The following is a 25,578-nucleotide window of genomic DNA, read 5'->3' as shown; positions in this document are numbered from 1 at the left end:
CATCTACTTCCACTTCCGTCTGCTTTCGATGCGGCCAGCCCGGCCATTTTGTTCGTGAGTGCCCTCAGCCAGGCCCAGCGCCTCACTCTGCCTTGCCACCACGGCGACCAAGAGGCCCTTCCACGCCATGTCCGCGTTGTGGGAAAGGATATCATTGGGCCCGTGACTGCCGTGCCACCCAAAATTACCAGCAGCCTTTAAACTCCCAGCGGGGCAGGCCTCAGCCCCACCCTCAAGAGGCCCTCAGAAAAATTCCCAAACCATAATGTGGACAATGCCTATCTCACGCCACCAGAGGCCCCCTTTAGAACTTAAAATCGATGGGCAATGGCTTGATGGTCTCCTAGATTCTGGCGCTGAAATCTCCTGTGTTCCCTTCGAAGTCGCTGCGTTTAATCATTGGCCTCTCGAGACTGGCCCTCAAGTCCTCGGCGCCACAGGAGCCGCTACCTCCTGGAAAACATCCCAGCCTCTGCATTGGAGTGATAGAGAAGGCCACGAAGGCCAGATTCACCCACTCGTCCTCTCTTCAGTCCAGACCATCTTATGGGGAAGAGACGTCCTCAGCCAGCTAAAAGCCCGAATCACCACAGAAGCCTTCTCAGCTACGCTGCCCCCCCCCCTTATAGGGGCCACTGCTCTCATCGCAAAACCTGACCCTATCCCTCTGGAATGGGACACAGAGGAGCCCATCTGGGTCGAGCAGTGGCCCTTGCCAGCTCACAAGCTACAAGCTCTCTCTGCCCTCATCGAAGAGCAGCTACAAGCGGGGCATATTGAGCCGTCCACTAGTCCCTATAATTCGCCAATTTTCGTCATTAACAAGAAAAACACTGGCAAGTTCCACCTTCTCCATGACCTCCGAGAGATCAACAAGCATATTAAGCCAATGGGATCACCTCAGCCAGGATGCCCGCATCCCACCACGGTCCCCCAACATTTTCATGCAGCAACCATTGACATCAAAGACTGCTTTTTCTCTATCCCTCTTCATCCCCGAGACTGTCCGAGGTTCGCGTTCACAGTTCCACGCATCAACAATCAGGGTGCAGCACAGCGATTTCAATGGAAAGTATTGCCTCAAGGCATGCGCAACAGCCCTACTATATGCCAATTGTATGTCAACCATGCCGTGGAGCCACTGCGCTCCAAGTTCAACCCGGAGCACACATACATCCTCCACTACATGGATGACCTCCTTTTGGCAGCGAGCTCCCATGCGCTCCTCAATGATCTGCTCTCGGCAACAATAACAAACCTCTCCAGCCTCGGGCTTACTGTGCAGTCTGACAAAATAAATCTCCAACCTCCTTTTCAATTTTTGGGCTTTCACTTTCACCAGTTCATTCAACCTGCGAGCCCAAAAATTCACGTCTCTCACAAAATGACACTCACTGAGCTCCAACGGCTTTGCGGGCAAATCAACTGGCTTCGCTCGGCGCTCCCCATCACAACAGCGCAAATGCAGCCCCTCTTCGAGCTCCTGCAGACCAAAGATAGCCCACCAACTGCGGTCACTCGCAGCATTACCATCACCCCCGCTGCCCGAGAAGCCGTCCAACAGGTCAGTGCCGCTCTACAGCAATGCCGCCTAGAGCGGTTTTCCCCTGACCTTCCAGTTTTAGCCTTAATCCTGCCAATGCCAATCACTCCCACAGGCCTCTTATGGCAAGATGGCCCTCTCCTTTTCCTGCATACATCCAAAAGCAAGCTTCCAAAAATTTGCCCTTTTATAAGGGCATGGATTGCGTTGGCTACTGACTTGGTACTTCTCTCCATGCAAACATATGGCGTCCCACCGCACACCATTGTTTGGCCTTTAGATGCCAAAGAAGTTACTTCTCTCATCATGAACAATGCTCAAATGCAGAGCCTAATAGAGCTCTTTCGTGGCTCCTTTGACAACCACTATCCTCATCACCGATTACTGCAAGGAATATCTCAATTGGCGTTTTCCAACCCGTTCCGTCCGTTGCCTGCACGGAACCCAATCCCTTCAGCCATCACTGCCTTCACAGACGCCTCAAAAACGGCATTTGCGGCCATCATATACACTCCTAAGAATCCTGAGCCACGGCAACTGCTGTTCACAAATGACTTTTCTGTTCAGGTGGGCGAACTTCTAGCTGTCGCTGCAGTCCTCAATCTCCACCCAGACCAGCCTCTCAATATTTTCACCGACAGCCTATACACTCTTCAAGTCTGTCGCAGCCTCCCACTTGCCACTTTCTTGCCAAGTGACTCAAACATCGATCGGGCACTCGCCTTTGTGCAACGGCTGCTTGAAGAACGGCAACAGCCCTGGTTCATAGCTCACATTAGAAGCCATTCTGGCCTACCAGGGCCTCTGACTCAGGGAAATAACCTTGCTGACGCTTCCGTGTCCGCCCATCAGATAAACCCAGTCACTTTTTGAGAAGACTCCACCTATGAACCGCGGCTTGGAGACTTTGTCAACCAAGCCAAGCTTTTACATTCCCAGTTTCACTTCTCTGCACGGTCCATCCAAAAGCTCTTTCCAGACATCCCTATTGAAACCTGCAAGCACCTTGTGCGTGCGTGCCGAACTTGTGCGCCTTTGCTGCCACTTGGACCTTTACAGCCTCAAGGCATCAACCCCCGCGGCCTCCGCCCAAACTCGAGGTGGCAATTAGATGTCACTCATGTCAGTGCCTTTGGCTGCCTCAAATACCTTCATGTGGCTATTGACACCTTTTCACATCTATGCTATGCAGTCCCCCTCACAGGGGAGAGTGCCAAGCATTGCGTCAAAGCGCTTCGCCAAGCTATTTTGTTCATGGGAGTCCCATGGGATCTCAAAACAGACAATGGGCCCGCTTATCGCAGTGTCGCCTTCGCCAGCTTCATGCAAATGTACCACATCACACATCACTTCGGCATTCCATACAACCCACAGGGGCAAGGAATCGTTGAACGCACTCACCAGCAGCTCAAACTGCTCATCCAGAAGGAGAGAGCCTCCTTCCCCCACAAAGCCCCAGGAGACGTTATAACTGCCTGCCTCATTCACCACAATCTTCTGACTTTTGACAGTCAAGGACTTTCTCCCACCCACAAGCACTGGGGGCCTATGTGGCAGCCTTCGCAGGTCCCCCTAGTCCATTGGAAAGACCCTGCCACCAATCGTTGGCAAGATCCCGCTCCCCTCCTAGCACAGGGGAGAGGCTTTGCTTGTGTCTTTCCAGATTCTGAGCCGCAACCTCTCTGGATCCCTGGGCGCTGCATCCGGCCTGCCACTGACCCATTATTCCCAGCAAGTGATCAACACCCTATGCCCTCAGTGAGAGATAACATTAACAGTGGGTGTGGGTCAGACGTCGCTCCGTTCGCCCAAATCCAGCACCAGCCATCATCAAGAAGTGCCCCCTCCTAATCTAAACCCCTACCCCCATCTCTTCCTTACCCCACTCTCTTTACCCTCTTCACCCTACCCGCTCGCCATGTATGGAGAGCGAGGAATTTTCTTTTCTTTTGTCTCCACAGATGCCGCACCGTCAAATGATGCCTCTATGCAACCTCATAACCGTCTCCTTCATCCTGGCTTCCTTCCCTCTCCCAGCCACTGCCAACCCGAATCATCAGCCCTTCAATTGGACCCTCACCCTCTTGACCTGCGAGAGCTGCCAGGGCCCAGCTCCTCGCCTCCAACGTGACCGCCTCCGCCCCCTCTTTCACAACTGATGTCCTCAATCTCACTGGACGCATAAACATACCGTCTTACAATTTGGGGCCAAACAGCCTCTCTGCCACAGGTTTCTACATGTGCCCATCCTCCGCCAGAGGATGTCATGACCCAACGCATTACTACTGTCCTTCTTGGGGGTGCGCAACCATCACTCACGGATGGTCCGGCGCCCCTAACAGGGACCCATACCTTATTCTCCAGCGTAATGCTACTCGATGGAACACCATCACACTCACAGTTAAAGACCCCAACTCCGACCTCTGGTTACAGGGCCGCACATGGGGAGCCTGCTTGTATGCAGTGGGTCATGATTACGGCGGCATTATCTCTATAAAAAAGGAGCCAATCCCCTCACGCTCCACCCCTATCAGCCCAAATCGAGTTCTCAATCCTCCAAAGGCACAGCCTCCTTCTCCACCTCGCCCCACCTTGCCCGCTCCTTCGCCCGGCACCCCCCTCGCCACTGCCTCTCTCAGCTCCCACAACCCCAAGCCTCACTTACCCCCTGGTCAGCTTCCCAGTCCTCTCATCAGCCTAATCAAAGCCTCATACACCTCTCTGAACTCATCTCACCCCAATCTCACCCGGAGCTGCTGGCTTTGTCTCTCCCCCTCTCTTCCTCTATACGAACCTGTCGCCACAAACCTCACCTTCAGCGAATCCTCCAAAAATTCTCCTAATGGATGCAACTGGAACACTTCCTCTGTTCCCCTAACCTTCCAATCTGTTTCCTCCACAGGGTGCTGCATTCATCCCCGCCAAGGCTCCCATCCCCTTATGCACGCCTGCGCTAACTACTCCTCTCCTAGCGCTTCTGCCAAATTCTTAATCCCCCATAACACCTCCCAGTGGCTTTGTACCTCCACTGGATTAACCTCCTGCCTCAATGTCGCCACCCTCAATGCTACCAATGAAACTTGTCTGCTTATCCTTCTCGCCCCTCGAGTCCTTTACCACTCTGACGCCGATTTCTTCCGCCATTTGTTGCTCAGACAAACCTCTCTCCAATTACAAAAGAGGGAGCCAATCACTGCAGTCCTAACAGTTGCTTCCCTTTTGGGTATCACAGGAGCAGGCACAGGGATCGCCGCCCTCTCCACACAGTCCTCTGCCCTCTCATCTCTCAGGCAGGCCGTTGACGAGGACATCACCTATCTTCGTAATGCTGTAAAATACCTAAAAGACTCTCTTAACTCTCTCTCCGAAGTAGTTCTCCAAAACCACCGCGGCCTCGACCTCCTCCTCCTTAAAGAAGGAGGTCTATGTGCCACCCTTGGAGAAGAATGCTGCATATACGCCAACTCCACCGGCCTTGTTGAGGACAATCTAAGAAAGGTCCAAGAGGGACTAGAGAAACGCCGCAAAGAACGAGAAAATGCAAACTATTTTTCTAGTGTTTTTCATACCCTCCTCCCTTACTTCCTTCCACTCCTAGGCCCACTCCTCGTCCTCATCTTAGCCCTCACCGTGGGCCCTTGGGCTGTTAAAAGGATTGTTAACCTTGCCAAAAATCACACTGATGCAGTATTCAGCTCTTTCGTGCAGGTCCATTACCAACGCCTCGCCACCGAGGAGCCCCCCCCCCCGTCCTCTTCGCCCTCTCTGCCCGCGAGACCTACTCTAGCTGCTTTCTGTCATTTCCTTCCCCTCTAATGGGGGTTCTGGGGCATCGCGAAGCCGCTTTGCTGGCAAGGCTCGATGTGCGTCTAGCGCCGGCGCGCACCGACCCTAAAGGCCAATGCATGCATCCTGGCCAGATGCTATGTCATTCACCCATAGCCGGCCGGGTTTGCCCCCTTTACCCCTCTCCTTCCCCAGCCTATTCCCCTTTTCCCTCATTGTTCCCCTTTTAAAAACAAAAGAGAGCAATTGTTGCTGCCTCTCGCCACCCCTCCTCCCCTTTCCAGCCGTCGCTATCTTTCCCGCCAGTCCCGCCCATATTGCCAATGTACAATCTGCCCTCTTCCCCGGTAACTGCTTACCTAGGGGCTGTCCATCAGCTTCAGCCTGTCCACTACTGCCCTGTAGCTAGCCCTCCCTCCATCTTACTCCTCCCTCTCAACCCTATATAACCTAGTGCACTTCCATAATAAAGCAGACCTGTTCTTGCGCTCAAGCGGTCTCCGTGGTTTTTCCCAAACCGCGCATCCCCCACGCCTGGAGAACTGGTGCTCCCTTCGGGAGTACCCCCCGCCAGTGGTTCGGCAGGAGCGAGCCCCCCCCTGACTCTTGGGCCTGAGCAAGGCTAAGCCCTCCAGCCCGACGGCAGGGAAACATCTACAAGAACTTGTAATAGGAAATGGCTTCATGAACATCACACGAAAAGCACGAGCAGCAAAAGAACAAGTAGATAAATGGGACTTCCTCAAAATTAAAGCCTTCTGTACCTCAAATGAGTTTGACAAGAAAGTAAAAAGAGAACCTACAAAATGGGAGAAAATATTTGGCAACCATATATTGGATAAGAGACTTATAACTTGCATATATAAAGAACTCCTATATCTTGAAAAGAAAAAGATAAACAACCCATTTAAAAAATGGGAAAAAGATTTAAACAGACACTTCTCCAAAGAAGAAACAGAAATGGCTTAAAAGCACGTGAAAAAATGCTCCAAATCTTTAGCTATCAGGAAAATGCCAATCAAAACTACAAGGAGATACCATCTTACTCCTATAAGTTTGGCAGTTATGAAAAAACCAGAATAATACAAATGCTGGAGAGGATGTGAAGAAATGGAAACACTCATCCACTTCTGGTGGGAATGCAGTTGGATCCAACCATTCTGGAGGACAGTTTGGCGGTTTCTCAAAAAACTAACCATAGATTTGCCATATGGCCCAGCAATTCCACTGCTGGGTATACACCCAGCAGAACTGAAAACAAGGACACAAACCGATATATGCACACAAATGTTCATAACAGCATTGTTCACTGTCGCCAAAAGTTGGAATCAACCCAAATGCCCATCAACAGATGAGTGCATCAATAAAATGTGGTATATGCATACAATGGAATACTACTCGGCTTTAAGAACAAATACACTACAAACACACATGATAACATGGATGAATCTTGAGAACCTTATGTTGAGTGAGGCAACCCAGGCATTGAAGGACAAATACTACATGACCTCAATGATATGAAATAAGCAAGCTGCCTCAGAGAGCTAGAGACTGGAAGAGAGGTTTACAGGAAATAGGGGGGTAGAGGAAGGATGTAAGCTGATGTCTGCATGGGTGGAATCTATGATGAGCTGGCGGTAAATATGAGCACAAAGAAGAGATAAAATGGGGGCAAGGGGTTGCCTTCGGGTGCGGCTTTGTGGGTTTGAGGGGGGCTGGGGATGGGTGGAGGTGTAATATTGCCCAAAAAATTGGGGGGAGGGAGAGGCAACATACAAATATAGGAGAGTGTCAGGTGTTGGTTCAGAGTAAAATGCTGAGAAAATCGTATCAAAATATAGTTGGGAGGGTTACCTGTTTAGGATGCTCTGAGAGGATAGTCTGATGTGGGACGGACTCCTGGGGAATAGCTGAAGGCTCATTTTGCCAGGGTGGGTTGAACCATTGGGTAGAGACCCAAGAAGTGAGAGTTGGGGTGGACCCACATCCTGGGGGGGACTAATGCCATCAAATAGAGGGAACTGTATGTCTCGAGAGAAAGGGTGGCTCCCAGGGCATTATGGCAGTTGAGAAAGTCAGGCCCTGCTGCAAGTATCTCTGGAATTGGCTCCTCGGGAAATGGAGATTGGTTGTCACTGTGGGCCCCAAGGGGAGGGGAAAATGGATGTGGAATGGATGGAACCAAGGTAAATGTGGGGGCAAGAGAGGAGTTTCGCGAGAGTACACGAGGATGAATATAAAACATGTAATATTACACCAAAAACATATAGGGGACGACAGACTAATAATGTAAACCATAATGTAAAACATAGGATAACTAAAAAGTTTAGAAAACTGTATATCCTAAAGTATGGACCACATTGTAAGGACAGATGTCACCTTGTTTGAAAGCTATTGTTTTGGAGTCTGTACATCAGTTTCAGGAAATATGATATGAATAAGTTAAAAGATTATCATGGTGGAAGGGAAAAGGTTTTATGGTGGATGTGTGGGAGTACTGTTTATTGTATATATGAATTACTGTGATCTAAGACTCTTGTGAAGAGAAGCTCAATAATTAGGAAAAAAGAAAAGAAAAAGATAGGATGTAGAAATTTTTCCAAATCAATATGTACTCTAGATCTAACCTTTAAACTCATCACTATATTCCATTTTACCAGTAAGGGAAACTGACATTATATTGGGATTCACTTTACGGAAGTTTTGGATCACAGAGTGGTTCAGCAACGGCGGCGGAGGAATACTGGTATGGGATGTTATTGACAGGCTATATATGGTTGACAGGGAGTTATACAGGGCGTATGTCCAGGGTGCATGGTAATGTTTAGATATACTCATAGTGGAAACAATTAAAAACAACAGTTGGGGGATACTGGGTTCCTGGCTGGGGGGGGGGCTCTGTCATGGTCCCTAGGGGAGCAGCGGCAGTCCCCCAGGTGCAACGGTAAGAACTAAGAAGGAATGAGGGTCCAATAGTGGGCTCCTGATACTAATGGCTATGCTTGTGAGCCTATATACCTGCAATAAGAACAAGGCCTAGAGCAGCATTGTGCCTGGGAGTTTCCTCCTGACAGCCTTCATGTTACTCAAATGTGGCCACTCTCAAAGCCAAACTCAGCATGTAGATGCAGTGCATTCCCCCCAGCTTAGGACATGACACCCGGGGATGAGTCTCCCTGGCACTGAGGGATCACTACCAAATACCAGCTGAAGATGCAACTAGAAAATGACCTTGAATTAAAGGTTCAATGCGGATCAGCAGAATATCCCTATCTACATATAATAACATTACTTCAAAATGCTGTTTGACCTAATGTAAGGGGGAAATGGAAAGGAGAAATGAATTTATATGGCTACTAGTCTCTAAAAAAGAGTCTGGATGTTGTCAGAAGGATTTCCCTTATGCACAACTGAACAGAGTCTAAGAGACAGATAAAGTAGATACAACCCCAGGTACTGGTTCTTTTGAGGGATAAAGAGACCCACGGGTTCTATGGTCATGGCAGATAGGGTTCACTGCCATGTCAGATGGCCCTTCTTTGGAGTTGGTGTTCCTGCGTGATGGAACTGGACTTAGATGGGATCTCTTTTCACAAGACTTTCATGCTACTTTACTGGAATTGTAGTTGGTGCTGGGGTTTAAGATATATCTAGGGGATTTGAATCTCTGGACTGACAATATGATAGCCATGCCCTGAGCCTCAACAGACTTCAGCTCCTACACTCTGATTTATTGGACTTACCCCACTCAGCTAACATGAAGTTGAAGAAGGTCAACCACCACACCATGTAGCGTAGAGTGCCTACAACTGAAAGCAGGAGGATTGCATCCTGTATCCATGTGGAATCTAAGCCCCCACTTGACATAGATGTGCAATGGATACAACCAATCCAATGTCCACAGAGAAAATATGGCTTTGGTGTGGGAAAGGTGGCCATGGTGGCTACTGGGTGCGGGGAATGGGAGGAAGAGATGAGATGGGGAGGCGTTTTCAGGACGTGGAGTTGTCCTGGGTGGTGCTTCATGGACAACTACGGGACATTGTAGATCCCCCCAGGGCCCACTGGATGGAACGTGGGAGTGTATGGACTATGATGTGGACCATTGACTATGGGGTGCAGCGATGCCCAGAGATGTACTTACCAGGTGCAATGGATGTGTCATGATGATGGGGGATAGTGTTGCTGTGGGGGTATTGGGGGGTGGGGCAGTGGGGTTGAATGGGACCTCATATTTTTTTAATGTAATATTTTTTTTAAAAGGGAATTAAAAAAAAAGAAATGAAATGAAAAAAAAAGAAATAAAGTGAAACTTATAACTGAAAAAAAAAAGGACACCAAAAACATATAGGGGCCAACAGAGTAATAATGTAAATCATAATGTAAAACATAGAATAATTAAAAATTTAGAAAATTGTATAGCCTAAAGTATAAACCACAATGTATTCACATATGTTACCTTGTTTGAAAGCTATTGTCTCAATATCTGTACATCAGTTTCAGTAAATATGGTATGAATATGTAAAAAGATTATTGCTGTGGAAAGGAAAAGGTTTTATATTGGATATGTGGGAGTACTGTATATTGTATATATGAATTACTGTGATCTATAGTTCTTGTGAAGATAAGCTTAATATTTAGGGAAAAAGAAAAGAAAACGATAGGATGTAGAATTTTTCCAAATCAATATGTATTCTATATCTAACCTTTAAACTCATCGCTATATTCCATTTTACTAGTAAGAGAACCTGGCATTATATTGGGCTTCACTTTTCAGCAAGTTTTGGATCACAGAGTGGTTCAACAATGGCAGCGGAGGAATACTGGTATGGGATGTTATTGACAGGGGGCATATGGTTGATAGGGAGTTATACGGGGCATGTTTCTAGGGTGCATGGTAATGTTTGGATGTACTCATAGTGGAAACAATTAAAAACATCAGCTGGGGGGGTTCTAGGTTCCTGGCGGGGGGGCTCTGTCGTGGTCCATAGGGGAGCAGCGGCAGTCCCCCGGGTGTAACGGCAAGGACCAGAAACAAATGAGGGTCCAACAGTGAGCCCCTGATACTAATGACTATGCTTGTGAACCTATATACCTGAAACAAGAGCAAGGCCTAGAGCAGCACTGTGCCTAAGATTTCCCTCCTGACAGCCTCCGTGTTAATCAAATGTGGTCATTCTCAAAGCCAAACTCAGCATGTAAATGCAATGCCTCCCCCCCAGCATGGAATATGACACCGGGGAATGAACCTCCCTGGTGCCAAGGAATCACTACCAAGTACCAGCTGATGACATAACTAGAAAATGACCTTGAATAAAAGGTTCAACGTGGACCAGCAGAATATCCCTGTCTACATATAATAAGAGGAGTTAGCTGTTTGACCTAAATTAAGGGGGAAATGGAAAGGACAAATGAGTTTATATGGCTATGAGTCTCTAAAAAAGAGTCTGGATGTTTTCAGAAGGATTGCCCTTATGCACACCTGAGCAGAGTCTCAGAGACAGATAAAGTAGGTACAACCCCAGGTATTGGTTCTTCTGAGGGCTAAAGAGACCCACAGGTTTTATGGTCACGGCAGATGGAGTTCACTGCCATGTCAGTTGACCCTTCTTTGGAGTTGATGTTTCTGCGTGATGGAGCTGGACTCAGATGCGATCTCTTTTCACAAGCCTTTCATGCTACTTTACTGGAATTGTAGTTGGTGCTGGGGTTTAAGATATATCTAGGGGATCTGAATCTCTGGACTGACAATATGATAGCCAGGCCCTGAGCCTCAACAGACTTCAGCTCCTACACTCTGGTTTATTGGACTTACCCCACTCAGCTAACATGGAGTTGAAGAATGTCAACCACCACACCATGGAGCTTAGAGTGCCTACAACTGAAAGCAGGAGGATTGCATCCAGTATCCATGTGGAATCTAAGCACCCTCTTGACATAGATGTGGAATGGGCACAACCAATCCAAAGTCCACAGGAAGGAGGAATACAGTAAGGATTAGAGTGGACTTAATGATATTCTATTCATGAACTATTGTGGTTAGTAATAGAGAAAATGTGGCATTGGTGTGGAAAAAGTGGCCATGGTGGCTGCTGGGTGCAGGGAACGGGAGGAAGAGATGAGATGTGGAGGCATTTTCGGGACTTGGAGCTGTCCTGCGTGGTGCTGCAGGGACAATTACTGGACATTGTAGATCCTACCATGGCCCACTGGAGGGAATGTGGGAGAGTATGGGCTATGATATGGACCATTAACCATGAGGTGCAGTGATGCCCAGAGATGTACTTACCGAATGTAATGGATGTGTCATGATGATGGGGAGAGTGTTGCTGTGGGTGGGGTGGTGGGGTGGGTGCAGTGGGGGTGAATGTGACCTCATATTTTTTTAATGTAATAATTTTAAAAAATGAATTACAAAAATAAAATAAAAATAAGTAAATAAAACAGGTTTGCACCTCAAAGGACTTTGTCAAAAGGGTGAAAGGGCAGCCAACTCAATGGGCAAAAATATTTGGAAATCACAATTCTGATAAGAGTTTAATATCCATAGTATATAAAGAGATGGTACAAGTCAACAATAAAAAGATAAACCACCCAATTAAAAAATAGGCAAGAGCCTTGAACAGACATTTGTCTAAAGAAGAAATACAAATGGTGGAAAAACACATAAAAATGCTCAACATCACTAGTGATGAGGGAAATTCAAATAAAAACAATGACGTATCATTTCACAAAGAAGAGCCACTATTAAAAACACATAAAACTGCAAGTTTTGGAGAAATTGGAAGACTATACACAGTTGGTGGGAATGTAAAATGGTACAGCCACTCTGGAGGAGTATTCGACAGTTCCTAAGGAAGTTGAATATAGATTTGCCACATGATCCAGCAACACCACTACTAGATATACACCCATAAGAATTGAGATCAGTGACACAGACATCTTCACACTGATATTTGGGGTGGCATTATTCACAATTGCCAAAAGATGAAAACAACCCAGGTGTCCATTAACTGATAAATGGATAAACAAACTGCGGTGCATACACACATTGGAATATTATGCAGTTCTAAAAAAATTGAAGTCAGAAAGTATATGACAACATAGGTTAAAATGGAAGACACTGTGTTGAGCGAAGCAAGACAGACACAAAAGGACAACCACTGTATGACTGCACTATTATGAAATAAATATATGGTTCAAACTCGTGGAGATATTAACTAGAATATGAGTCAGTAGAAAATAGAATGAGGTTTGAGAATGTAAAGCTGAGGGTTATCCTGTGCAGAGTAGGTAAAAATGTTGTCTGTTGATCTTTGAAAATCAATAGAAAAAGTAAAAGAACATCATAGTGTTTGTAACTATCAGTGGCTATTATATGGATATGACAGTAGTTGAGAAAGAAAGTCTAAGGTCATGTATACTAATAGAAAAAAGAAAAAATGTGATATGGGACTTTATAGCATTGTAAAACCTCATATGAAATATGAATATGGGTAATATTGTATATAAAAGGTTATCTTTGAAACTGAACAATTGTGTATAATTGTTACAAGATGTTAATATCAGGCAAAAAAAACCCACATTATGTTAAGTGAAAGAATCCAGGCACAAAGTACTACATATTGTATGATTCCATTTATATAAACTGTAATTGTAAGTCAATTTATAATGATGGAATTAGTTCAGGGGTTATGTGGGGCTTTGGAAGGATAGAGGGATTGAGAAGTGTCTGCTAAGGTGTGTGAAGTTTTCCTTTTTGCAGGAATGAAATTGTTATAACATGTTCTGTGGTGATGAATGCACAACTCTGATTATACTAAAAGGCACTGATTTTACACTTCGGATAGATTGTATGGTATGTGAACATATCTCATTAACACTGCTTTTTAAAACACTCTATACAAATAGAAGGAAACTTCAACATGATAAATGGCATTGTGGCAGTTTGAAATTATTTTTTGAATCCCCCCAAAAGATTACATTTTTAAAGTAATATGTTCCTGTTGGTGTGATACCCTTTCATGCATTAAATTCAGTTTTGGGTCCTTTGATTAAATTACTTAAGATTATTTTGGAGATTTTTATTAGACTACAACAGTGAGACATGAGCCAGCTGGGTCTCTGCTCTCTGATTAGGTGTGATATAAATGGAGATCCAAGAGAAATACACACTGACAGATAAAGAAAGCCACCGTACTTGATCCTGCAATGATGAGAGAAAGGACTCCACATGTCTTTTCCCCTGCAGATTAGCTGTGGGAAAAACTGGAGTCCTTTCTCATTAACCACCCCAATGTTCTAATGGTGTCGGGGCTGTTCTTTATAGGTTATGAAGTGTTGGGTCACCACCCCATTGCTCTGAGGGGATTGTGCCTAGTCTCCATTGATTAGGGAGGGTCAGTTTGCCACTCCAATATTCATAAGGGATCAGACCTGTATGGCAGAGTTTAGGGAGAATGTTGCCATCATTTCACTGTGCTAAAGGGATTGAGACTGTACCCTTGAGATTGGGGAAAGTACAGTAATCACCCCAGTGTTCTTGGAGGGGGAGTTCTGGAGCTTGGCCACCGCCCAGATGCTTGATGAAAGTGGAACCAAGAAAATGGCTGCTGGGTTAATCTGTGGAAAGGGTAGCCCCCATGATGCCCTGACAAGAAAAAGTTATCATTCTAGAGATGATGTACAGAGTGAAATCTAATGCCCCATGTGCAAGGAGTGTGCCCCATAAAGAGAGCCGCCCAGCGCGAAAGAAAGTGCAGCCTGCCCAGGAATGGTGCCGCACACATGGAGAGCTGACATAACAAGATGATGCAACAAAAAAGAACACAGATTCCCATGCTGCTGACAACAACAGAAGTGGATAAAGAAGACGCAGCAAATAGACACAGAGAACAGACAACTGGGGTGGGGGGGAGGGAAGGGGAGAGAAATAAATAAATAAATAATCTTAAAAAAAAACAACAACTTTAACATTTCCCCAGGCAAAACCCCCTGATGATTTTATTAATTAGTGAATGCAATTTAAATAGTATCATGATATTTGCATAGCCTCACACAATTTCCCACAAATCACTGTGGTGCTTTTAATATATTTCCAATAATTATTTAATACTTTTCCCTCCTGGGGATGGAGTTTAATTCCCCTCTGACTGAGTGTGGGGTGGACTTACTGACTCACTTCCAAAGAATAGTGCATGTAAATGGAACAATTTTAACTATTAGAGTGGAGAAACCTAGCAGACTCCCCCTTATACAAGTGTTCAAATTTGGCATTGCCAGTAATAAGTCATGCTGATTTTAATTTCCCCAGATATGATGTGGTGAGTAGGGAACTTCATCTCTATGATATTCCTCCTAAAAACCATAACCCCAGTTGGATCATGAGAAAGTATCAGGGATTCCCAAACTGAGTGTCATTCTACAAAATATCTGACCAAAATTATCAAGGTCATAAAAAGTAAGGAAAGATTAAAAAATGTTACAGATTGGAAGATGTTAAGTAGATATCATAACTAAACCATTATGGTGTGCTGGATTGGATCCTAGAACATAAAAACATGAAATTGTGTAAAGTAATACATACATATATACATAATAAAATATAGATACATATAAATACATAGATATAGATACATATAAAATTAGTGCAAAAAGAGAGAAGAGAGAATAAAGCTATACAGAAGAAATATTTCTATGTCTAACTGGAGTCCTCCTTCTTTCTTTTGGATATGAATATCCAGTTCTCCCAGCAACATTTGTTGAATAGACTGCTCTATCTTAGCTGGATGGGCTTGACAGCTTTGTTAAAAAAAAAAACACTTTGCTATAAATTCAAGGATCTGTTTCTGAACAGTTAATCCTATTCCATTTGTCAGCGTATCTATCTTTATTCCAATATCATGTTGTTTTTACTACCATAGCTAAGTAATATGCTTTAAAGTCAGGAAGTGAGAGTATTCCAATGTCATTCTTCCTTTTTAAGAAAATTTTTGGCTATTTTGGGCCACTTAACCTTACACATAATTTTGATAATTGACTTTTCTAATTCTGTAAAAAAAAAAAAAAGGCTGTTGGAGGTTTTATTGAGATTGAGGTGAATCTGTTGATAAATTTTGGTAGAATTTACATCTTTAAAAATATGGAATGTTTCATGAATTTCCAAATCTTCCTTGCACAGGGGCCATGCTAGTCCCTCTATCATTCCAATTTATGTATATGTGCTACTGAAGCAAGCATTCTATATCTAACTGAAATTAATTAAAAATAGAAATAAAGAAGATTCTTGCAGTTAAGATATACATGGTAAGTCCTAAAGCAACCAATAAGAACATACAAAAAATATATATGTATTGAAAAAGAATCATTTAAGAAATTGAAATATTAAACTGGAAAATATTCTGTTAATATAAAAGAAACAGTAAAGGAGGAATAAGAAAAAAGACATGAGATATATAGAAAAAAAAAGAAAAATCATTTATGTAAACCCAACAATATCAATAATAACATTAAATATTAAAGGAGTAACCAAAACAAAAGGAAGTCCATATGACGGCCTAGCCCTGGGCCTCAGCAGACTTGCAGCTCCTACCCTCTGGTTTGTTGAACTTACCCTGGCCAGATGACAAGGAGGTGAAGAGGGTCAACCACAACACCAGGGAGCCAAGAGCATCTACAGCTGCCAGCAGGAGAATTGCATCCATCATCCACGTGGAATCTAAGCTCCCTTTTGATGTAGAGGGTGACTGGACATAACCATCCCAGGGTCCACAGGATGGAGGAATAGAGAATGGATTAGAGTGGACTTACTGGTGTTCTGCTGGGGAACTATTGTGATTGGTAAGGGAAAAATTTGTAGTAGTGATGTGGAAAGGGTGGCCACGGGGGCTGCTGATGGTAGGGAGATGGAAGAAGAGAAATGGTGTGGGGGCATTTTCAGGACTTAGAGTTGTCCTGGGTGGTGCTGCAGGGACAGATGCTGGACGTTGTGTGTCCTACTGTGGCCCACTGTGTGGACTGGGGGAGAGTGTGGACTACAATGTGGACCACTGTCTATGTGGTGCAGTGGTGCTCCAGAATGTATTCGCCAGGTGCAGTGGATGTGCGGGATGATGGAAGAGGTTGTTGGTGTGAAAGGGGTGGAGTGGGTGGGGTGGAGGGTATATGGGGACCTCATATTTTTTTCACGTAAAAAAAAGACACAGAAAGTCTGACTGGATTTAAAAAAAGATCCACCACTATGCAGTCAAGAGTAGACAATGAGATGAATGGAAAGGAAGATGCAACATACCTACACTTGTGGGATTTAACTAAAGCAGTGCTTAAAAGAAGTGCTACAGATGTAACAGTTATATTATGAAAGAATAATAATTGTAAGTAAACAGCTTAACCTTGCACTTTAAGACACTGGAAGACAGAAGACTGTCAAAGCCAACAGAAGGAAATATATGGTAAGAATTAGAGCAAAAAGTAATAAACTAAAGTATAGCAAAAGCATCAGAAAAATGTAACAAATCCCAAAATTTTTAAAGATCGACAAACTTGACAAATGTTTAGATAGACTGACCAAGAAAAAAGGAGAAAACACAAATTGTTAAACTCAGGAATAAAAGAGAATTCATTAATGCCAACCTTACAGAAATAAAAATATTTTAAATGAGTGTGATGATCAACTGTATGCTAATAAATTAGATACTTTGGATGAAATGAACTAATTCATAGAATCATACAAATGACAAAAACTGACTTAAGTAAAGGAAATATTAATCATGTAAGACAAGAATGAGAGACTGAGCCAGGACTGGGTCTCAAGCTTGCCCTCTCAGAGTTTGTCCTGAAGGCAGAGAAGCCACTTACATATGGCTGGGACAGAATCATAAACAATTCAGTTGAAATGGCCTGGGGCAAAGGATTACCTGCATTAAGTGACTCAGAAGAGCATCCAGGATGGGTATGGGGCCTATTCCAAAGGGAATAGAGGGCATTCACTCAAACTCCTGTGGTCTGTAAATGGGAAATTACTGGGGCCTTTAGTGAGGACAGGTTCAGAAAAAGAAGCAGGTTCCCTTGCTCTGGCTGTATGCAAGCTTAGATAAGAAAAAAAGAACTCTGTACTTGCATTTGCCTTTGGCTGTTCTGCTTGAGGGAGGCTAAACTCTGAAGGAAAAAACAGCCAAAACAGAGAATTTGCAAAGTGAGTGAATGCTGCTTTTTGCCTTTGTTTGTCTGTTTTTATTTTCTCATAGCCTTCAAGAAAATGTCATATCACTAGCCGTATACAAACTTAAGAAACAGAACAGGGGAAGCGGACTTGGCCCAGTGGATAGGGCGTCCTTCTGCCACATGGGAGGTCCACGGTTCAAACCCCAGGCCTCCTTGACTGGTGTGGAACTGGCCCATGCACAGTGCTGATGTATGCAATAAGTGCCATGCCATGCAGGGGTGTCCCCCATGTAGGGGAGCCCCACGCACAAGGAGTGCACCCTATAAGGAGAGCCACCCAGTGTGAAAGAAAGTGCAGCCTGCCCAGGAATGGCACTGCACACACGGAGAACTGACGCAGCAAGATGATGCAACAAAAAGAGACACAGATTCCCATGCTGCTGACAACAACAGAAGTGGGCAAAGAACACACAGCAAATGGACACAGAGAACAGACAACTGAGGCAGGGGTGGGGAGAAGGGGAGGAAAATAAATTTAAAAATAAAATAAATTTTTTAAAAAAGAAACAGAACAGGGACTAAATTCAAGGGTTAAAAGTTAAAATATTAAAATATGCAGTGTGAAAGTAAAAATTACAAGACAAAGAAACAAGAAATGATGACCTATCCAAATAAATTAGATAAAAACCCAGAAACATCAATGAAGAGGAACCGATTTTGGACTTATTGGACAGAGGCTTTAAAATAGTGACCCTCAATATGCTTAGGAAGATAAAAGAAAACATGGAGAAAGAACTAAAGGATATGAGGGAAACCATGAACAATATGGGAATATCTCCAGAGAATTACTGGAGTTGAAGGACACAATAAATGAAATGAAAAATTATCTAAATGGTTTCAACAGCACATTGGAAGAGGCAGAAGAAAGAATCAATGAACTTGAAGACAACATAACTGAAAGGATTCAAGCTAAGGAACAAAAAGATGAAAGAATATAAAAATGAACACAGCTTCAGAGACCTGTGGTACATCATCAAGCTTGCCAATATATGCATTATGGGAATCCCAAAAGGAGAAGAAACAGAGAAAGGGGAAGAAGGAATATTTAAAAAATAATGGCACACAATTTCTCAAAGTTAACTGAATATATAAATATGCATATTATAGAAACCCAGGAAACCCCAAGCTGGATAAACTCAAAAAGAACCATGCCAAGACACATAGTAATCAAATTGACCAATGTCAAGGTCAAGGAGAAAGTTAGGAAAGCTGCAAGATAAAATAAATGAATTATGTACACAAGAATAAGAATCCCCACAAGATTAAATGCCAGGTTCTCATCAGAAATCATAGAGACAAGAAGGCAGTGGTATTAAATATTTAGTGAAAAAGTAATAAGAAAATAAATAAAGAATAAAAACAAAAATATATATATAATACACGGAAAGTAATCAATTGTCAAACAAAAATTTTATATCTGGCAAGACTTCCTTTCAACAATGAAGGAGAGATTAAGACATCCCAGGTACACAAATGCTCAGGGAATTTATCTCCACTAGACCTGCCCAAATGCTAAAGGAAGTTCTTCAGACTAGACAGTGGATCAGAGAAGCATAAAGAAATAATGATCTCTGCTAAAAGTAAACATATTGTAATTTAAAATGCCATTACTTTTGTATTATATTGTTTGTTAGGAAACTTCACTTTCTGTTTCATACATGTACTAAAATGTAAATGCATAAAAGTATGATAAATTGATTATTTTGGACATTCAATGTGCTAAGATTTAATTTGTAACAAACACAAAAATGGTGGAGGAATGGAGTATTATAGGAACAGTGTATGTGTGTGTTATTGAAGATAAATTGGTATCAAATCAAATATGATTTTTACAGATTTAGGATTTTAAATTTTAACCCCATGGAAACCACAAATGAAATGAAGGAAAAATAAATTCAGAAAGAAATGAGAAGGGTCTCAAAATGCTAAAACACAAAAAGCCAAATCAATAGGAAAGGAGGCATTAATAAAACTGATGGTCAAAAAGGGTACATTACTTATAAACACAAAATAACAAAGTGGCAAAAGAAAGTCCTGGACTTACATTAATTACTATAAATGGAACTGGATTAAATTCCTCAGTCAAAAGGAAGAGACAGGTAGAATGGATAAAAATGCATGACCCAGCCATGTGTGTTTTATAACAAACTCATCTTAATTTCAAAGACATAAGTTGAAATTGAAATGATGAAAATTATACCATGTAAGTAATAACAAAAAGAGAGTTGGGGTACCTTTACAGACGCTAGAAGAAATAGAATGCCTCAAAAGACCAATTACAATGAAAAGATTGATGAATCAGTAAGCAAAAACGTCCCAATACAGCAAAGCCTGGAACCAGATGGCTTCAGATGTGAGTTCTACCAAACACTCCAAGAAGAATTAACACAGAAACTGATCAAATTCATCCAAAAAATTAAAGAAGAGGGAACATTACCTAACTCATTCTATGATTCTAACATCATACTAATAGAAAAGCAAGATAATGATACTACAAGAAAAGAAAACTGCAGACCAGGAGCTTTTATAAATATAGAGGCAAAAACTTGCTTGAGAAAATAGAAGCAAACAAAATCCAAGAGCACATTAAAATAATTACACACAATGTTCAAGTCAGATTTATTGTAAGTATGCAACATAAGAATTTCAACATAAGATTTTCAACTTAAGAAAATCAATGTAATACACCACATGAACAGAACAAAGGGAATAACCACATAATAAATTAAATTGATGTAGAAAAGGTAACTGACAAACTAAAGCATTCATTCTTGATAAAAACAAGAAAAATAGGAATAGAAGAAAACTTCAATATGATAAGAGCATACATTAAAATCACACTGCTGCAATCATATTCAATGGTGAAAGACATAAAACTTTCACTCTAATACCAGGAACAAGACAATGATGATCATGGAACCACTATTATTCACCTTTGTTCTGGAAGATTTAGCCAGAGCAATTAGGCAACCAAAAGAAATAAAAGGCATCCAACTTGGAATTGAAGAACTGAACCTTTCATTACTTGCAGATGGCATGTTCCTATACATAAAAAGTCGTGAAAAATCAACAACAAAGCTTCTAGAGCTAATAAACAAATTCAGCAATGTGGTGCTCAAGAACATGCAAAAAGCAGTAGTGTTTCAATACATTAGGAATGAACAGTCCAATGAGGAAACAAAGAAAAAAACCCATTTACAAATGCAGGTGAAGGAATCTACTATCTAGGAATAAATTTAACCAAGGATATAAAGGATTTGTATATGGAAAACTACAAAACTTTGCTTATAGAAATTAAATAACATCTAGATAAATGGAAGAACATTCTTTTCTTGTGGATTGGAAGATTAAATATTATCAAGATGTCACTTCTACCCAAAGTGATTTGCAGATTCAAAGCAATTCCAATCAAAATTTCAACAACTTTCTTTGCAGAAATGGAAATTCCAATCATCATATTTATTTGGAAGGGTTAGAGTCCTTGAATACATGAAATAATCTTAAAAAAGGACAAAGTTGGAGAACTCAAACTTCCCAACTTTAAAACTTAATAACATGGTGGCTGCTGGGTTTGGGGAATGGGAGGAAGAGATGAGATGTGGAGGCGTTTTCGGGACGTAGAGTTGTCCTGGGTGGTGCTTCACGGACAATTACAGGACATTGTAGACCCCCCCCCCAGGGCCCACTGGATGGAACGGGGGAGAGTGTGGGCTATGATGTGGACCATTGACTACGGGGGTGCAGTCATGTTCAGAGATGTACTTACTGGGTGCAATGGATGTCTCACGATGATGGGAGAGAGTGTTGCTGTGGGGGGAGTAGGGGGTGGGGGCGGTGGGGTTGATTGGGACCTCGTGTTTTTTGAATGTAATTCATAAAAATAAATAATTTTAATTAAAAAAAACTTAATATAAAGCTATAATGGTCAAAATAGCATGTTACTGGAATGAAAGAGATACAGATTGAGTTGAATTGAGCGTTCAGAAATTGACTTGCACAACTATGGCAAATTGATTTCTGACAAGGATGCCAAGTCCACTCAATTGGGTTAAGAGTCTCTTCAACAAATTTTGCTGGGAAAACCGGTTATCGAAGAAGAATGAAGATGGTCCCTTACCTCACACCATATACGAAAAAGAACTGAAAATGGAAAAAAAAGACCCAAATAAAAGCACCATCCCAGGGTCCACAGGATGGAGGAATAAAATATGGATTACACTGGGCTTACTGGCATGCTATTATAGAACTATTGTGACTAATAATGGAAGAAACTGCAGCATTGATGTGGAGAAAGTTTCCACGGTAGTTGCTGACAGCAAGGAGAGGGAAGAAGAGATGTGACGTGGGGGCATTTTCAGGACTTGGAGTTGTCCTAAATGATATTGCAGGGACAGATGCTGGACATTATATATCCTGCCATAATTCACTGAATGTACGGGGGAGAGTGTAAACTACAATGTGAACTATAATCCATGCATTACAGCAGTGCTCCAATATTTATTCACCAAATGCAATGGATGTAATGCAATGATGAAGGAGGTTTTTGATGTGGAAGGAGTCGGGGTGTGGGGTATGGGGTATGTGAGAACCTCTTATATATTTTTTTAAATGTATTTTATTTATCCCCCCCTTTGCTGCTTGCTCGCTCTCCTCTGCATCCACTCACTGCGTGTTCCTCTGCCCATCTCCCTTTTGTTGCATCATCTTGCTGCACCACTTCTTCACGGGCACTGGGCTGTAAGCTCTCCAAGGGCATGGAAAGTCAGCTCTCTGCAGGCATGGGCCATTGACTCTGGGAGGGCACAGGCCAACAGCTTTCTGTGGGCACAGGCCACCTTGTTCTCACAAGGAGACCCTGGAAAGCGAACCCATGGGCTCCCATATGGTAGACAGGAGCCCAATTGTTTTAGCCATATCCGCTTCCCCCCTTATTTTTTTAATGTAACATTTTTTGTGATCTATGTATCTTCAAAAAAATACAATGAAGAAAAATAAATGCTCATAATAAAAAAAGGAAATAATAAAAAATAAAGAACCCAGAAGAAATGAAAGAAAGCATCATCAGGACACTGTTTGGTAATGGTTCCTTTACACCAATAGAACAAGAAACAAAAGGAAAGATAGAGAAATGGTAAATCAAGATTAAAAACCCTTGGGCATCAAAGGACACCTTACAAAATGATTGAAAATATTAGGAAACCACATATCTGATAAAGATTTAATATCCAGTACTTATAAACAAATAGACAAATAACCCAATTAAAAATGGGTAAAAGTTTAGAATAAACATTTCTCCAAATATAAAGAAATGGCCAAAAGCAAATGAAAACATGTGCAACATCAGTAGCCATTAGTGAAATTCAAATAAATACAATGCGACACAATTTCACACCCACAGGGCACAAACCGATATATGCACACCAATGTCCATAGCAGCATTGTTCACTATTGCCAAAAGTTGGAATCAACCCAAATGCCCATCTACAGATGAATGGATAAATAAAATGTGGTATACTCTTGACATAGATGTGGAATGGACACAACCAAGCCAAGGTCCACAGGAAGGAGGAATACAGTGAGGATTAGAGTGGACTTAATGATATTCTATTCATGAACTATTGTGGTTAATAATCAATAAAATGTGGCATTGGTGTGGAAAAAGTGGCCATGGTGGCTGCTGGGTGCGGGGAATGGGAGGAAGAGATAAGATGTGGAGGCATTTTCGGGACTTGGAGTTGTCCTGGGCAATTGTCCGGACATTGTATGTCCTCCCATGGCCCACTGGATGGAAAGTGGGAGAGTGTGGGCTATGGTGTGGACCACAGGCCATGGGGTGCAGCGATGCCCAGAGATGTACTCACCAGATGCAATGGATGTGTCATGATGATGGGGGAGAGTGTTACTGTGGGGGGAGTGGTGGGGTGGGGGCGGTGGGGGTGAATAGGGACCTCATATTTTTTGAATGTAATATTTTTTAAAAAATGAATAAAATGAGTAGAATTTGGAAAATAAATAAATAAATAAATTTTATTTTCAAAAAAAAACAACAACAAGTAGTGGGTGTAGCTCAGTGGTTGAGCACCTGCTCCACAACTACAAGGTGCAGGTTCAATTCCTGGAATCTTCTAAAAAATTTTAAGAAAAGTTTATGAGTACTGAATTGTTATATTGATGATATTTTCTCCTTATTTTTTCAGTATATTATAAAAAAGTCAAGCTAATACCTGAACTTAATGAAACTGGCTAGATCAACCTCATCCTTCTTTATAGTTATTTCAAACTAGGCTCACCCTTGTGTATACTTACTCTTCTGATGGTTGTTCTACTCTGATCTTACCTTTGTTTATGATTATCTCAATGCAATACTTGCACTTTTGTATACGTATTATTGTGATGATAACCACTCTGCCCTCCCCTGTTTGAATCAATAAAAACCTTAATCTCCTCATAAAAAATAAAATAAAATAAAATAAATAAATAAATAAATAAAATGTGGTATATACATACAATGGAATACTATTCAGCTTTAAGAATGAATACACAACAAACACACGTGATAACATGGTTGAATATTGAGAACCTTATGTTGAGTGAAGCAACCCAGGCATTGACGGACAAATACTACATAACCTCAATGATATGAAATAAGTAAAACAAGCTGCCTCAGAGAGCTAGAGACTGGATGATAGGCTTACAGAAAAATGGGGTTAGAGGAAGGATGCAAGCTGACACCTACATGGGTGAAATCTATCATAAGCTGGAGGTAAGTATTTGTACAAGGAAGGGATAAAATGGGGGCATAGGGTTACCTTTGGGTGGGGTTTGCAGGCTTAAGGGGGGCTAGGGATGGGAGGATGGATAATATTGCTCAAGAAATGGGGGAGGGTGGGGCAACATACAAACATAGGAGATTGTCAGGTATTTGGTTGAGAGTATAATGCTGAGAAATCTTTTTCAAAAATATAATAAGGAAGGTTACCTGTTTAAGATGCTTAAATGGGATAATCTGACACAGGACAGGCTCCTAGGGAGTATGTGAATGCTCATTTTGCCATAGTGGGTTATATTATTGGATAGAGACACATAGAGTGAAGGTATACCCATATCCTGGGGAGGACTGATGTTCTCAAATAGAGGGAATTGTATCTCTCGAGAGAAATGGTGGCTCCCAGTGCATTAGGGCAGTTGAACATGTAAAGCTCTCAACATTGTTGCAAGTATCTCTGAACATGGCACTTCAAGCAATGAAGATTGCTACTGTGGGCCCTAAGTGGAGGGGGAATGAGGTATTGAATTGATGGAACCAATGTAACTGTGTGGGCAATAGAAGCGTTCCACAAGAGTACACAGGATGGATATAAGACATGTTAAATTACACCAAAAATATATAGGGGCTGATAGACTAAAATGTAAATCATAATGTAAAACATAAGATACCTAAACATTTAAGAAATTGTGTAGTCTAAAATATAAACCACAATGTAAACACAAATGTTACCTTGTTTGAAAGCTATTGTCTCAATATATGTACATCAGTTTCAGTACATATAGTATGAATATGTAAAAAGATTATTGCTGTGGAAGGGAAAAGGGTTTTATGTTGGATATGTGGGAGTACTGTGTACTGTCTATATGAATTTCTGTGATCTAAAACTTTTGTGAAGATAAGCTTAATAATTAGGAAAAAAAGAAAAAGATAGGACGTAGACACTGAGGAAAAGATGGAAGTAGTTGCCTTGACAATTTGCATACAGGGCAACACTTACTGCAGTGATGGAAGGCAAAACATCAAAAACAAAGCTTTTGCATTTTTTAATTTTTGATACCCCAATTTATTTTTACCTTAGTTTTTCTAAATTAATATGTATTCTATATCTAGCCTTTAAACTCATCACTATATTCAGTTTTACTATTAATGGAACCTGGCAATATATTGGGCTTCACTTTTGAAGAAGTTTTGGGTCACAGAGAAGTTCAACAATGGCAGGGGAGGAACACTGGTGTGGGATGTTATTGACAGGGACACA

The 25,578-nt window shown here is 42.2% G+C and overlaps 1 protein-coding gene and 1 pseudogene across 12 annotated transcripts in view; both read right to left on the bottom strand.

Moving 5' to 3' along the window:
- The window catches only part of PFKFB1 (6-phosphofructo-2-kinase/fructose-2,6-biphosphatase 1), a 124,499-nt gene that overhangs the window by 68,460 nt on the left and 30,461 nt on the right, over positions 1 to 25,578 (bottom strand). The window lies entirely within an intron of this gene.
- On the bottom strand, positions 15,465 to 15,564 carry LOC111759741 (U6 spliceosomal RNA; annotated as a pseudogene).

The sequence above is a fragment of the Dasypus novemcinctus genome, chromosome X (genome assembly GCF_030445035.2).
Source record: "Dasypus novemcinctus isolate mDasNov1 chromosome X, mDasNov1.1.hap2, whole genome shotgun sequence".
NCBI lineage: Eukaryota > Metazoa > Chordata > Mammalia > Cingulata > Dasypodidae > Dasypus > Dasypus novemcinctus.
The sequence above is the reverse complement of the archived record's forward strand: the minus strand, read 5'-3'. Positions and strand labels throughout refer to the sequence as shown.